Genomic DNA, 15,301 nt, shown 5'->3' with positions numbered 1-15,301 from the left:
CACTCTCTTGGGGCCAGTGACACCTCCTCAGCTGAGATTTACCACTGCTATGGGATGATCTCTCTGCACTCCATCAATGTTGGTCACCTGGTATGTGGCTCCAGGTATAAGTTGCCTTGAGGGGACTAGGCTCTCAGTCACCATGGTGATGCTAGCCCCTGTATCTCTATAGGCCTCAACTTTCAGTCCATTGATGAGGGGCTCCTGTCTGTATTTGCCCAAAGTGTAGATTTATTCCCACCCTTCTCTTGAGGCTTGGTTGATTCCTTCTTCTGGTCACCACCTTGGTTCTTAGGCCTAATCCTGGTTCTGACCCATTTGTCTGCCCTCTTACCCAATTCTTGTGGAGAGGTCAGATCAGAGTCTACCAGGTGCTGGTGTAATAACTGGTTCTGACAATTATTTAAGACTTGCTCTCTCATAATTAGATTATACAATCCTTGGTAATCAGTAACTTTACTACCCAGTAACCAGCCTTCCAAAGCCTTAGTGGCACAATCAGCAAAGTCAGCCCAATCCTGAGACTGAATTTTCTGGGTGTCTCTGAACAGCAACCTGTACTGCTCAGTTGTTAAGCCAAACCCATCAATCAGTGTATTCTTCAGGACTTGGTAATTGTTAGCATCCTCAGCTCTAGTAGTGAGGAGCTTATCTCTACCTTCACCTTCAAAGGAGAGCCACAATATAGCTGCCCACTGACTCTGGGGGATGCACTGGACAGTGCAGGCCCTCTCCAAAGCAGTCATCCATTTGTGGATGCCATCCCCTTGTTTAAAGGGGGGCACTATTTTACTCAGGTGTCTAGTATCTAAACTCCTTTCTTTATCTCTAGGGATAATGCTGCCACCAGTGGGGACTACCCCACACAACTGTTGCTCTGTAGCAAAGGCAAGCTTCTCCTTGGCAAGGGCAAGTTCTTCCCTCTGGATCCTCGGATTAGCCTGTTTCATCCTTGCTTCATGTTCTCTCCTCTGAGGGGAAGTCATTCTCCTCTGGGGAGAAGTCATTCTCCTCTGGGAAGAGGCATGAGAGTGCACAGATCTATTGGAGTCCCTAGAATGAGATCTATCTCTTCTAACTCCAAAGTTAGGCCTGCTTAGGGTCAGTACTGGGGGTCCCCCAGATCCTTCCCTATGTAGGTCTAAGTTGGCCCTAGTAAGTCTGCTGACTAGCTCAGGCCTGTTGTCTGCCTCATACCCAGAAGGATCCTCTTCATCCTCCTCCTCAGCTACATTTTCAGCGTCAAGGAGGTCTGGATCACCAAGGGTACCCTCTAAGGCTGGCATGTTCCCATCTGTATGAGAAGCTTTTCTAGCATCATATGTCTCTAAGAGACCTAACAGAAAAGGAGTGGTAGGGTTAGAACCCTGTTTCAATTTCCTGGAGGTACACAATTGTCTCATCTCCTGGAAACTGAGAGCTGCATATATGGAAAGGACCTGTGGAGGGTCACTAACCACTAGGGGAGTCTCTGAAGACTCTCCATGGGTAGACATGCTTCTAGTGTGGTGTAAGTGATGCACCTACCTACACTATGTGTTTACCTACTGATCCCTTGCTAGAGTTGTCGTTAGGGTGTGCTAAGCCCTGTTACACTACAACAGCTGGTTCAGTAGAACTCCGAGTATTCTAAGCTAAGTTATATGTACCTTGGTACTTATGTGATCTTTCAAATGATATTCTTAGGATACGTGTGTGGTAAAACAACAGCAAGCTCAAATCCCAACCGCTGCTCACCAATGTGAGAAGTTGGCCTGATATATAGTGCTCACTATTCTAGTGATCACTTTGTATCATACCAAACAACCCTTATTGATAATTGGTTGTAAGTCAACCTGATAGACCAGCTATCCTAGTAGCATGGACAAGAGCAGTCTTTAGGCTAAACTCTAGAGGGCGCGTTAAGCAAGCTGTTTTACCATCACATATACCCCTTGAACACCAAGTGAAAGGACACCACACAAGTTGTTATGAAAATAAAGTATATTTATTTATAACCAGTCTACCCTGAACTCTTTATGAGCCAGGGAGCTAAGCACAACACAAAACTCTTACGAAAATACTGCAAGTCGCACAATTTACACAAATGCCCGAGGGGCACGAAAAACCATATACTCTAAAAGTGGAATGCGAAATTCTAGCAGGTAAGTAACACGATCCAGAGGCTTCAGGACCGCTAGGACTACCTTACTGAACCCTTAGGTTAGGAGCAGGAGGCCTAGGGAACCCGGGTGCAGAGTGGGAACTCTTACGCGGGATGCGGGACAAAGTCTATGGATGCTAGCAATTCTAAAGTTACTGTTTCCAGACGAATCCGACTAGGTAGACTTAATACGAAAAAGGATCTGGACACTAGGATAGTGAACCTGTGCTGGAGCACCGAAATACTCAAGTTACCTAGCCCAGGGGCTGCGGCTGCATAGGGTTCAAATGACGTCGGGAATCCTCGTTGTAGTCTATGGAGCCTGAAAGAAGAAGTAGCTGGCAGGCGACCAGTGAAGAAGTTCGGTGTGATCCAAGGCTGGATCGGTGAAGAGGACGACCTGAAAGCAGAGGGGACTCAGTTCTTAATCACTAGCCAGTGATTGTGTGGGCACCAGGATGGCACCGGATGAAGTCGCCGCGATCAGGTAAGTGGGTGACGCTGGACTCTGCAGGCACACGGGACAGGAAGCGTTGTCGGCGACCAGGCTGGAGGTGCGAGCTGTCCCACGGTGGTGTCTGCTGTCGGCGATGCTGGATCCAGGATAGGAGCAACAAACCTTGGCAAAGGCAAGCCCACGCGGTGAAGTCAAGATGGCGTCTGGAGTGGACCAGGAGGGTCCAGGGCACTCCTCGTTGAACAAGGAGCAAGGGCCAGTCTAGGGGACCTAGACCAGCGGTGAAATCGTCGTGGTACGTCGTCAGGAGGGCCACTAGCCAACGGGCAAGTGACCGGACAACGTGGTAAGCAGCGAGGAAGCAGAAGGGCCCCACGCAGATCTCGTGGATGCTGGGGGGCTGGACTTCGGTGCTGGAGCTGCTCAGGGTTGGGGCTTCTCAAACCCCAGTGCACTCACTCGAGGGTCCCTCGGTGGTCGTGCTGGTGAAGCGTCGTGCAGGTCTTGAAGATGGCCGGTCCCTCGGGTCTCGTCACACCCACGAATCTCAGCTGGGCTGATGATGCAGGTAGAGGTCAGAGATGGCAGGGAATCCGGGTCTCGTCGAGCTGGTCAGTCTTGATCCGGAGGATGGACGTCCAGCAAACCGCAAGCGCTTCGATGGTGCCTGCTGGTGCAGGGTGGCTACTCCTTAGCCACAAGGGAGAGTCTTCAGAGAATGTCAAGAGTTCCTTTCGTGGAAAGTAGTTCAAGTTTCAAGATTATCCAATTTGGGAAGGGGGCCTGCTCCTACCTTTATTCTAAAAAAAGGGTCTGGCACACGACTAGGTCCTGCCCATGGGTGGGACCAGGAGGGGGGTGGTTACACCCCTCTCCTTTGTCCGGTCTCTCCCCAGCTCAGGGGCTGGTGTGCCTCTGGAACTGGTTTGAGCCGGCATATGCACAGTGAGCACCGGGGTGCCACTTGCAGTCACCTTCCTTTCAGCCCTGCCTACCTGGGATACACAAAATCCTGTCTGGGATGGTGCTGGCACCGCCCCTGACAGGAAACCCTTTGTCCAGGCCTCCCTCGCTGGAAGGACTCCCAGCAGCAGGAGGGCAGACTTGTGTTTCGGTGGCAGCATCCATTTTGTGGAGCTGAGGCTGTGTTTAACTTTAACCGGGGTTACAGCTACCAACATGTCTTCTCCCTCTAGAGGGGTGGAATGCTACCCCCGTCGCCAGAACTGGCGAGGGGGTAGTATTCCAAAGCGTATGACACCTTACACGACATGTTTAGATAATGTCAGACCAAAGTTACCATAACCGCGAGGATTATAAGGCACTTAAGAGTATATGGTCTGACGCTATCATGGAAACGGCTAAGGGAAAGATCCCGAAGGCCGCAGACAGGCTCAGCTCATGCCAGAGCACTATCTCACACGATTCCAAGCACTCTGCCTCCAGGATTGTTAAGGCCTGCCATAGGAGTGACTGATAGGAGATCTGTGTGCCCATTTTAGGTTTAGATATAGGTATACTATATCTAAAGCAAAGGGTGATCACACCACCTTGCCCCAGCTGTCAAGCAGCCAGTTGTGTCTGTTTTTGGATGGCCATCCAGGGGTGGCATAATACATGCTGCAGCCCCTGGTAGGCCCTGTGTGCACCTATGCCCTGGGTACCTAAGGTACACTGTACAGGGGCTGATAAGGTGACTCAGTATCCAATTAGGTATGTACCTAGGGTACATGGAATCCATTTTACAGAGAGAGCAGTGGGCCTGGGGTCCTGAATAGCAGGGCCCTAGGTCAACTAAGTCGAGAAACCAGCAAAACACCAGGCAAAAAGTTGGGGGCAACCATAGTCAGATATCCACCTTCCTACAACTTGGTCCGGAGGGGGTTCATCAGGGGGTGTGCAGCACTATACCACAAATTTGTTGCATACAGCTTTTGTCGAGGTATGCCTAAGTACTTACCTATAAGCCGATAACTCAGTTTTCTCCCATAGGGTAACATTGACTGGTTCCACTTGGAAATTCTTCTTGGTGGAGTTTTGAAAGTTTAAAATATTCATCTAAAATCAGCTGAACAACGAATTCCAATGTACTAACCTGTTATCAGGAGAGAGCCCAGTGCTTCATCTTTTAGCCCAGCACTGACCCTGAAAAGTAATTTTAACCGTACTTACCAGTAACTTGAATTTCCTTCCATAGGAATCCACTGTCCAAAGTTTCAAAATGTTGATTTTCACAAACTACAAATATTCCTTAAAAATCGCCTGTATGACTTAAACGTAGTCTATCAATTGTTTACAGGAGTTACACCAGTCCTGGATCCAGGATCCAACATGGACCAGGATCCAACACGGAGTAAGAAAAAGTAACGATAACACTACTTACCTGCTAAGTGAATTTCCTCCCATAGGATAACATAGGTGATTCTATGTGAAAAAGTTTCTAAGTCTCAACTTTTAAAATACAATAATATTCCTTAAAAATCACTACTGTAACCAAAACGCTTTTACTTAACTGTTTACAGGAAATGTCCCAGACTGAATCTTGGATCCAGTCCTGTGGTTAGAAAAGTAATCTACAAAGTAACTAATGGCATGTAACTAGAAATTCGCATTGAGCTCAATGTTGCATTGTGTTTGAAATTGTGTTGCCTATTGCAACAACTAACTATTATAATCAAAAAGTCTACTGCCTATTTGAAAAGTATTTAACTAAAGTAACATTCTGAGAAAGTATATTTTGATACCTTGGTGTTTCTAAAATAAAACAAGTATATATTTTGATACAAAACAATTGGCTTAGAGTTCAGTTCTTAAGTGTGTGAGACCATTTGCTGACTGAGTGTGTACAACAAATGCTTTACACTGTCCTCTGATACTGCCTTACTGCTCGACCAAGCTACCACTTTAGAGAGTAAGGTTTTATCTAACTTTAGCCTCTGCCAAAACTCTGGGGACTGTGGACTCTGTACACACTGTACCTTACTTTGGTCACGTATATAGCCGCGCTGTTGGGACCATCGCTGAGCCTCGTCTCTGTTCCCCGCCGTGACGGTCATTGTAACCTGCCACGCCACTTGATATCACTACATCCCTAAGTTGAACACTACACTTGATTTCCTTTGCGGCTTCCGGTCTATTCCTAGCAGTCATAGCTCCCGGACACTTGCTGCTGATATTATCGCTACGCACTCTGCCATTACGCTTCGCCCAACCAGCACTACTTCTGTTATTGATATGCGTTACTATGTGGCCCATAAGTTTAATTAAAGAAGACACCTTCCACGGCCATTGCGCCCTGCGCCAGCACAACCTCTGGCATATATTACCGGAACGTCTAACATTATTTGCACACAGGCATGCTTCTAATTACTGTCCTGAGGATGATCCCATTTATTCCGATTAGGGATCGAAACGTGCTCGACACTGCATGTACCATATGTATCTAAATGTTGTGGATTACAATGCACAATGGTATTTTCATGTAATTTAAGTCTGTCAACCAGTATGGAATACAGACTGCTTCCCCTTGCTGAAAACAACCCCCCTCCCTCTTGCCCACTTTTATGTTGTCGGTATATGTTTGTGAGTTGGACGCAGGTTGTGTCCCACTTGTATTTGTAACTGATTCCTCTTCACAAAGCCTATTTAAAAAAATGTAATTCTGTCCGGCTGGACAAAGAACATATTGTCTATTTAGCATATGTTTATTAGATTGCTTCATAATCGTTATTGTCTAGGGATCATTGTCTTTAGTAACAATTAAAGTGCACCAGGGCACACTCCTCGCATGACTTGGAGTCATGGCCCGAGCCAAACCACTAGAAACATGCCTCATGGTGATCTGTCATAGACATTTGTTTTCGACAGTCTTCACAAGGATTAAATCCTCTAGTTTTAGGAGGGGACATGTGCACTTGTACACTGGAAATACATTTGAAGAGGATAAAAGCTTGTCAACTGATAAGAAAAACTAGGAGCTAGCTCCAGATCTACTTACAAAGGAGATTGGGTGGTGCCTACATGTGGATTCACGGTACAAAAGGGGGTGGTGATGGACGGAGCATCTGAATCAATCAAACACTCACACCCAGTCAAAAGATCTGGGTTTAATCCATCACCGTTCTTTAGCCCACTCTGCCACCCCAGTTCAGACATGGCTATATGCAAATCAGTCTGACCCTGTGCCTCATGGGAACAGTCCAGCCCGAACTGCCAAGCCATGCCTTCCCTGGACCAGAAACACGCTTCCGAGGACCGGTTTCTCGCATTCCAGCAGTCTTCAGCCCGGCTTGCTTGAATCCAGTGGCAAAGTGAGCAAGGGACTCACGTCTGAGCATACCCTGCCAACTTATGGCGAACAAAGAAAAACCAAAGGAAATGATGGACGGAGCGTTGACAATACAAGCCCTCACCCCCGTCAACTGATCTGGGTTTAATCCATCACAGTTCTTTAGCCCACACTGCCACTCCAGTTCAGAGATGGCCATATGCAAATCACTCTGACCCTGTGCCTCATGGGAACAGTCCAGCCCGAACTGCCAAGCCATGCCTTCCCTGGACCGGAAACAAGCTACCGAGGACCGGTTTCTGGCATTTCAGCCGTCTTCAGTCCGGCTTGCTTGAATCCAGTGGCAAAGTGAGCAAGGGACTCACGTCTGAGCATACCCTGCCAACTTATGGCGGACAAAGAAAAGCCAAAGGAAATGATGGACGGAGCGTTGACAATACAAGCACTCACCCCCAGTCAACTGATCTGGGTTTAATCCATCACCGTTCTTTAGCCCACTCTGCCACCCCAGTTCAGACATGGCCATATGCAAATCAGTCTGACCCTGTGCCTCATGGGAACAGTCCAGCCCGAACTGCCAAGCCATGCCTTCCCTGGACCGGAAACAAGCTACCGAAGACCGGTTTTTGGCATTTCAGCCGTCTTCAGCCCGGCTTGCTTGAATCCAGTGGCAAAGTGAGCAAGGGACTCACGTCTGAGCATACCCTGCCAACTTATGGCGAACAAAGAAAAACCAGAGGAAATGATGGACGGAGCGTTGACAATACAAGCACTCACCCCCAGTCAACAGATCTGGGTTTAATCCATCACAGTTTTTAAGCCCACTCTGCCACCCCAGTTCAGACATGGCTATATGCAAATCAGTCTGACCCTGTGCCTCATGGGAACAGTCCAGCCCGAACTGCCAAGCCATGCCTTCCCTGGACCGGAAACAAGCTTCCGAGGACCGGTTTCTCGCATTCCAGCCGTCTTCAGCCACGCTTGCTTGAATCCAGTGGCAAAGTGAGCAAGGGAGTCACGTCTGAGCATACCCTGCCACACTTATGGGGCCAAAAGCAGTACAAAAGGGGGTGGTGATGGACGGAGCATCTGAATCAATCAAACACTCACACCCAGTCAAAAGATCTGGGTTTCATCCATCACCGTTCTTTAGCCCACTCAGCCACCCCAGTGTTCCCATGAGGCACAGGGTCAGACTGATTTGCATATACATGTCCGAACTGGGGTGGCAGAGTGGGCTAAAGAACGGTGATGGATTAAACCCAGATCTTTTGACTGGGTGCGAGTGTTCGATTGGTTCAGATGCTCTGTCCATTACCACCCCCTTTTGTACCGTACATGTGGATTCAGTCATCACTTCTGGGTAGAGTTGAGATGATGGGGAGCCGACCACCCACTACTGGTGTGCAGGGCAATGCTGAAAAACCTTCCCTAGCCAGTCTGCTGCTTAAGGATAGTCTAAAGGTGAGGATTCTGTAGTATCCGTCAGAAAAAAATACTACTGCTACTGGAGAGGCTGGGAAGGTTGCTTTTGAGACATGGGCGTGTTTGCTGAAAACTCCAGGAATTCCGCATATTGCTGAAGAGAATGGAGCACCAGGAAAACAAAGCCCAGGAGGCACAACTTGGCTTGATTAGGTCCAGCATCGAATCAACCTAACAACCAAAAAAGCCCCGAGCCAACAAAAGGAGTATCCAGCTGGTTCACCTTGATATCACCAGAGCAACTGATTGAGCAACTCCAAATGTGTTGTCTAAAGGCAACAGGAGTGCTGATCTATATGGACACGGACATAGCTATTCTCCGACTAAATAGCACAATCTATCTGGTTGTCTCCTGGCCATCTATGCCCAGTTGTGCAAAGGAATCTCACATGTGATCCCAACTGAGTCAGTGTGAGTGACCCTGGCAATGGAGGAGAGCAGGCACAGGCTCCCGAGGCCAAGACCTTGTACTCATAGTGTCATGCGTTTGGTCTCTTGATCTGGAGGAGCACAAGAGAATGCACAAGAGATCTGTGTGGATGAAGAAGGCAGCGCTGCCAAACCCTCAGACAAAGTGTGAGCAAGGAAGAACTTTGAGTCATTCAGTGTCAGTCTATAGTGCAGACACTTGCAGTTCACTACTGGAGTGGAAAAAGGCTTGCGCTAAGCTGGAAGCACCAGCTCCAAAATGGTTTAAATGAACAGGTTACTTACCTTTGGTAACGCCCTTTTGGGTAGCAGCTTCATCTAACCTAACATCACCTTAAAATATTCCACAGGCATCAGACTGGATCAGGAAGATCTTGAGCAGTAAATCTGCACATTGGTAGATGGTACTGTTGGCTTCATTGCGCCATCATTTGTGCCGGATTTGACGTGCACGGTGCTTATATATTTGCCACCCAGAGTGCTGACATCAATTTCTTTTGTGATACATTCCACACCCACAGATGTGGTGCCAAGTCAGAATATTTGTTACCAGTGTGTTGGATCTAAGGGAATCTTTCATACGAGGGAGAGCAGTTCCCAGAGCGGGGAGGAAAGGAGGGTGGGTAAGAAATCTGCAGCTAGATAGAGTCTCTGCCAGAAAAGATAAGAAACTTTTTCTTCTGGAAAAGACTTCTCACCGCAGGATCCTTACCTTATAATAGATACCACAGCAATATTCTGGAAAGGTCAGAAGATGTGCCTAGCCAACTAGCATCACCAAACTCTACATCTCTTTAAGGAAACCCTGGGTAATGTCATCAGCGGGGTCAAGGACCTCGTACTCCGCCTCTTCTTCAAATTCAGCGCTCACTGACGCTTTATCAGAGCCAAAAGGTTATCGTCGCTCAGACAGTGCCAGTCTAGGCGTCTGACAGCCTATGCGACAGCGCCTCAAAGTCGAAAAGCATGATTGGTTCATTATGCAGCATCAGTGTTGCTAGTAGCAGAGCTGAAGGATCAAACTTCAGCTAGGGTCAGGGATTTGGAATGGGGATCGGGACCAGCCAGGACCCAGTGGCAGATACCGAGAGGCCAACCAGCGTTGGGAGAAGTCCCACCAACGGTTATCCGGTTGGAGTACCTTTAAATTCCTACGGGCCCGAAGGTGCTCCAGAGGGAGTCGCTTGCCTGAAGATGCAGGACATAGTTAGGTAAAACTCCTGAAGTTGGGAAAGAGTTGCTCCGGCGCCTTGGACATAAAGATGGACCCGACACCAGCTCAGAAAGGTGTGTGGGAGCAGGCCTAGAGGCGCAGGGGAAGTCTGGCCCCATTTTTGGGAATTTGGAGGGGAGCAGAGAAATTGAATGATGCTTCTATTACTTCTTTTTTCTTCCTAGACTTACCTGATGAAAATCTGGACTTAAACGAAGACTCATCAGGGGAACGGGTCCAGGAATGGCCATGGGAATTAAACGGTTCTCGGGAGAGGGAACAACAAGGAGACTTTCGGCAGCACATGGCGACAAGCTTCACTGAGCTCTCCTGAATAGTCTACAGGTGCATCGAGAGGCAGTCCTAATAGGCCTTGGAGTCATGGCCAGACCCAAGGCACCATAGGCGGCCCAAGTGATGATCAGTCACAGACATCTGTCTGTGGCATTCCTCGCAAGGTTTGAATCCCATAGGTTCCTGAGGGGACATATTTCTGTGCACACTGGAAACAAAGAAGAAATAATTAGACAAAAGTCTATAAAAAAGTTGGTCAAAAAATGACCATGATTGATCTCTGGATCCGCGGATGTTGGCAAGGAAAGAAAGGAACTGATGTCAGCATGCCAGGGTGGCTCCTTGTCACTGTGCACGACACATCCAGAGCTGGTGACGTCTACAAGGTGCCATCTGTGCCATCTACCAGCCAGTAGAGGTACTGTTCAAGGTTTTTTAGATCCAGTTTAACACCAAGAAAATATTGTAAGGTAAGGAATCTGTGGTTTGAAGTCTAGTCCAGAATAAAGACATAAACGCACAGAGGTAGTTCAGTGAGGAGCAGAATTTTAGCTCAACAAGTTAGCTTTGGACCCTTCAAAAGGAAGAGGTATTACCAGCACCGTGGCAGCTTTACAGATGACCTCTATGAAAGAGGAAACCTTCTCAGTAGGAAGGCCAGAGGGAACAATTCAGAAATTCTGAAAAGTGTCCAACTCACTACCATTTTGCAAGTCCGTATATCCGCTATCATCCAAACAGTACAGGGGTATTCTGCTTCACTATTATCATCTAGGTGTGACACTCAACAGTGGGTATCAGGATGACATCAGCATCTGAATCAAGGAGGACATCTAAGCTAATGAACTAGTCAGTCAGTATTGCTTTATTCGATTGTGGTTTAAAATCATAAAAGCGTACAGTTAAAAATCAGTTACAAGTATAAACATACATACAATAACACATAATATAAGAAGTTAAAAAGTTTTTTTTATTTTTTTTACGTTTTTGCCCAGCCTGTGGAGATAAATATCTTAATTATAGCATACTTTTCACAGGTTAAGCTTAAATCAGACAGTAATTTTATAGGGGTTCCAATACTTGGGACTATAAAACAATGATTTCTGTCTGGTATAGGTGGGTAGGCTGCGGCCGCTCGGTAGTTGGAGTCCTCTGCCCAATATCATGTTGCAGCCTAATTTTAGCCTAGGTGTGGGGATACACGGCATTCTGGGGTAAAAATCATGCAGATCCCAGACGGAGATTGGGCCGTTACCCACTTGGGGTGCACAGGTACGCAGGTATGGGACAATGTCTCTCTGCCTAAATCTAACGAGTACTAGGTCACCATCAATGTCTTTTGGGAGGGAACCCAGCCAACCCACCCTTCTGACACTCAGTATTGTACCCTCGAGGGTAGGTGGCAGGGGTCTCTTTTTTGCCAACCAAAATTTGACCTTGTTCAGCAAGTCATGTTGTCTCTCGGTTTTCCCAGGTGTAAGTAATGGAACTCCCGCGAGGACACATACAAAAGGAGCTGCCTCCGGAGTGAGTTGGATAGGGGTAGCTTTTTTATACTGTGCTCTAGGAGCAATAATCTGTGGCAAAAGGGGTTTTAAAAAAGTTTTCTGAGCTATTGAGGCTGGTGCGTTAGGGACTATTGATTGGGTTGGAGCCCTTTAATTTTGCGTAATTGGCTTGGGGTCAATTGGGAGTAGTAGATGGGTGGGAACAATTAGATGTTATAAAGCAATTATTGCTTTTATTGGCTAGCAAGTTAGATTTGATGGTTTCCTCCATTCCAGTCAGCCTGTCCCCTAGTATGTTTATTTTTTCTATTAGTGGTGATATAATAGAGCTGACCAGTTGTTCAATAAGGGATAGTAAATCCAGCTCTGGAGGAGGAGCTGGAACGACTAATTTCACTGCAGCCTCAGGAGCCGTGGAAGAATTGCTGACTGGTGCTATGGTGCTAGAACACAATTTTTGAAGTTTTGATTGATTCCCAGTGTAATCAACCCCACTATGTTTCCTTTTAACAGATGGAAATTGGGGGGATACTGTCCTTTGGGTATTTTCTGTGTTGGCTTTTTTGGATGAAGGGATGGGTTGCAGGGGGCTAACTGTATCTAGTAATACACAGGAGCTTCCAGCAGGAAGCTGCGATTCCACTAGAACATGTTTTGTTTTACAGAGGATGTTTAAGTCATCTAACCATGCAAAGGCGTACTCTGTGTCTACTATTTGTGTGGGCTGGGGAGATACGCCTTTGTCAGTTTCTCTAGCAATGGGCAAAGTTGAGCTGTCTCTATTGTCCACCTTACGAATCATAGTGTGATTTGGGGGTATCAGAACAGTTAACAGCGAATCTTGCGCTTCGGAAGGGAGAATGTACTTGGAGAAGGGCAAAGTCAATAAGCGGAGAACCAAAGGAAGCAAGTGTCTTTCTTTACCTCTTTATGACGATGAGCCAAGGGGGGTGGCCCCGTCCCGTCCTCTATGGGCCTCTGAGGGCCACAGAGGGCCCACCCTTTGCGCGGGCTTCGCCCGGCGTCACCCGCGCGCGTCCCGCGACGCGGAAGGGGTTCTGTCTTTTTCTGCGCCTTCCGGGCGCATCAGTGGGCGGGAGGGGGCGGAGCAAAGGAAGCAAAGGTTTGTGGGGGTTGTGGTCCCCCCCGCTCGGCAGCCGCGTGTAGTTCCGGTCGCGGCGGCGAGGGGGACCAGCTGCCAGCAAGGATGGTAGCGCCGACTGCGCCCTGCACGCCAAATTCCCCAAATCCCCCGGTGAGTTCTCTTTCGTAAATGACCGCCCGCTCCCCAGATGGGGTTCTGTCTTTTTCTGCGCCTTCCGGGCGCGTCAGTGGGCGGGAGGGGGCGGAGCAAAGGAAGCAAAGGTTTGTGGGGGTTGTGGTCCCCCCGCTCGGCGGCCGCGTGTTGTTCCGGTCGCGGCGGCGGGGGGGACCAGCTGCCAGCAAGAATGGTAGCGCCGACTGCGCCCTGCATGCCAAATTCCCCAAATCCCCCGGTGAGTTCTCTTTCGTAAATGACCGCTAATGAACCATTGTACACACAGCAGAAGCTAGGGCAAGGGGTCATCCTCAAAACATTCTCCCTTGGTCTGTGTGAGAAGGTGGCTCTATATATACTGGACAATAAGGCGGTACAGTGTGTAAAGAGTCCACAAACCCCAAAGGTTTAACAGAGGTTAAAGTCAGAACTGACCTTACTCTCCAAAGTGGTAGCTTGGTCGAGCAGTAAGGCAGTACCAGAGGACAGTGTAAAGCATTTGTTGTACACACTCAGACAGCAAAAAGTTTCACACACTCAAAAACTCAACTCCAGGCCAATTGTTATTATATCCTAAGATATAGTTGTTTTATTTTTAGAACCAACATTTATAAAAATATACTTTTCGAGATACGAGTACTCTCAGATAAATACTTTAGAGAGCAGCAATACGTTTGTACACACAATAATCACAGGTTAGCTAATAGCAATACAGTTCTGAAACACACTCTAGCATTGAGCTCAATGGGTTTTCATAGAAAAGTACAGTTGATTACTTTATGGATTACTTTGGTAGTTCCAGAACTAGATCTTGGATTCAGTCCTGGGGTCTAAGCTGAAACCAGATTAGCAAAAACGTTTTAGTTACAGTGATGATTTTTCCTGAATATAAAGCTGTTTTAAAAGTTCACACTTAGAAACTTTTCGAGGTAATTCTCACAATGTTATTCAATGGGAAGAAATTCAGATTACAGGTAAAGTACGATCGCGTTACTTTTGTAACCCAGCACTAGTCTCCTAGGGCCAGCAATGGGGGCTTAACTCAAAACAGGTAGGTAATTGCATTTCAGTATGTCGTACGATTTTTAAAGAATATCTGCAGTTTTCAAAAACAGACACTTAGAAGAAATTTCATAGAAAAGCAGACAATGGGTTCCTATGGAGAAAATACAGGTTACTAGTAACCCCGCCAGAGATTACTTTTGCGGTTCAGTACTGGGCTGAAAGGTACAGTACTGGCTTCTCTCCTGGTCACAGGTGAGTATTTTCGAATTCGTACTTTGTCTGGTTGTTTAAGAATATTTTCAGTTTTCAAAACTTCACACTTCGAAAATTTTGGAGTAAAAAATGGGTCAATGTTATCTCATGCCCCGTGCCCTTACCTCTGGCGTAGGGCACCCAGCTAGAGGGGTGACTGAAGTAAGCCAGGGCAGTGGGTTCTGTGGGCATGGCACACAGAGATGTGTGCCATGTCGACTCTTGCTTTAGTTCTGTACTTAGGCACTCAGCCTGCAAAGGTAGTGTGTGGGTGCCAGGATACAGGGTCCCTGAGGGTGGCACAATAAGTGCTGCAGCCCTTAGAGGTCTTCTCTGGTCACCATGCCCTGGGTATCTAGGGTACCATTTACTAGGGGCTGACAGGTGGCCAGAGATGCCAATTTGGTGTTTTTTTTTGCATAGCTTTTCTTTGTAGGGAAGGAACACAGGCCCTGGGTACCTGGTTGGCAGGGACCCAGGGCATACTCAGTCAAAGTACATCAGCAGTTCAGAAAAAAAGTGGGGGCATACCAAGGCAAGAAAGATGGCACTTTCTCACAGTCTGAGTAAAAATAAAGGTGTTTTAAAGGTTGAAGGATCAGTAAGGCTGGCACTAAACACCGCACAGTGAAGGCGTTGATGCCATGGCTATCAGAAAGTCCTTCTGCAGTAGAAGGCTGTGCTAAAGCTGCCATAGGTAGGCTCCAAACGGGGTTAGTGCCCGTCGAGGCACAAGCTACTCATAGAGGATGGCCATGAGGATCAGAAAGCACACCAGTGGGAGGCAGAATAGATCATAAGCTTTGGAGAATGGCCTGTGCAAATTCCATCATCTGCTGTGGGTAACTCAATGACAGCAGAACCTACATGTGTAGTTTCTGCGTGACAGGAACAGGCTCCCAAGATGATGTGGCCAGAACCGATGCCGTCAAATTTCATCCTGTACCTGAAACAAAAGGGACAACTGGG

At 47.5% G+C, this 15,301-nt stretch overlaps 1 protein-coding gene across 4 annotated transcripts in view; it reads right to left on the bottom strand.

Moving 5' to 3' along the window:
- MACF1 (microtubule actin crosslinking factor 1) overlaps window positions 1-15,301 on the bottom strand; it is a 990,087-nt gene that overhangs the window by 509,525 nt on the left and 465,261 nt on the right. The gene's annotated exons all lie outside the window — the stretch shown is intronic.

This window comes from Lissotriton helveticus, chromosome 3_1 (genome assembly GCF_964261635.1).
Source record: "Lissotriton helveticus chromosome 3_1, aLisHel1.1, whole genome shotgun sequence".
Lineage (NCBI taxonomy): Eukaryota > Metazoa > Chordata > Amphibia > Caudata > Salamandridae > Lissotriton > Lissotriton helveticus.
This window is presented reverse-complemented; position numbering and strand designations above follow the sequence as displayed.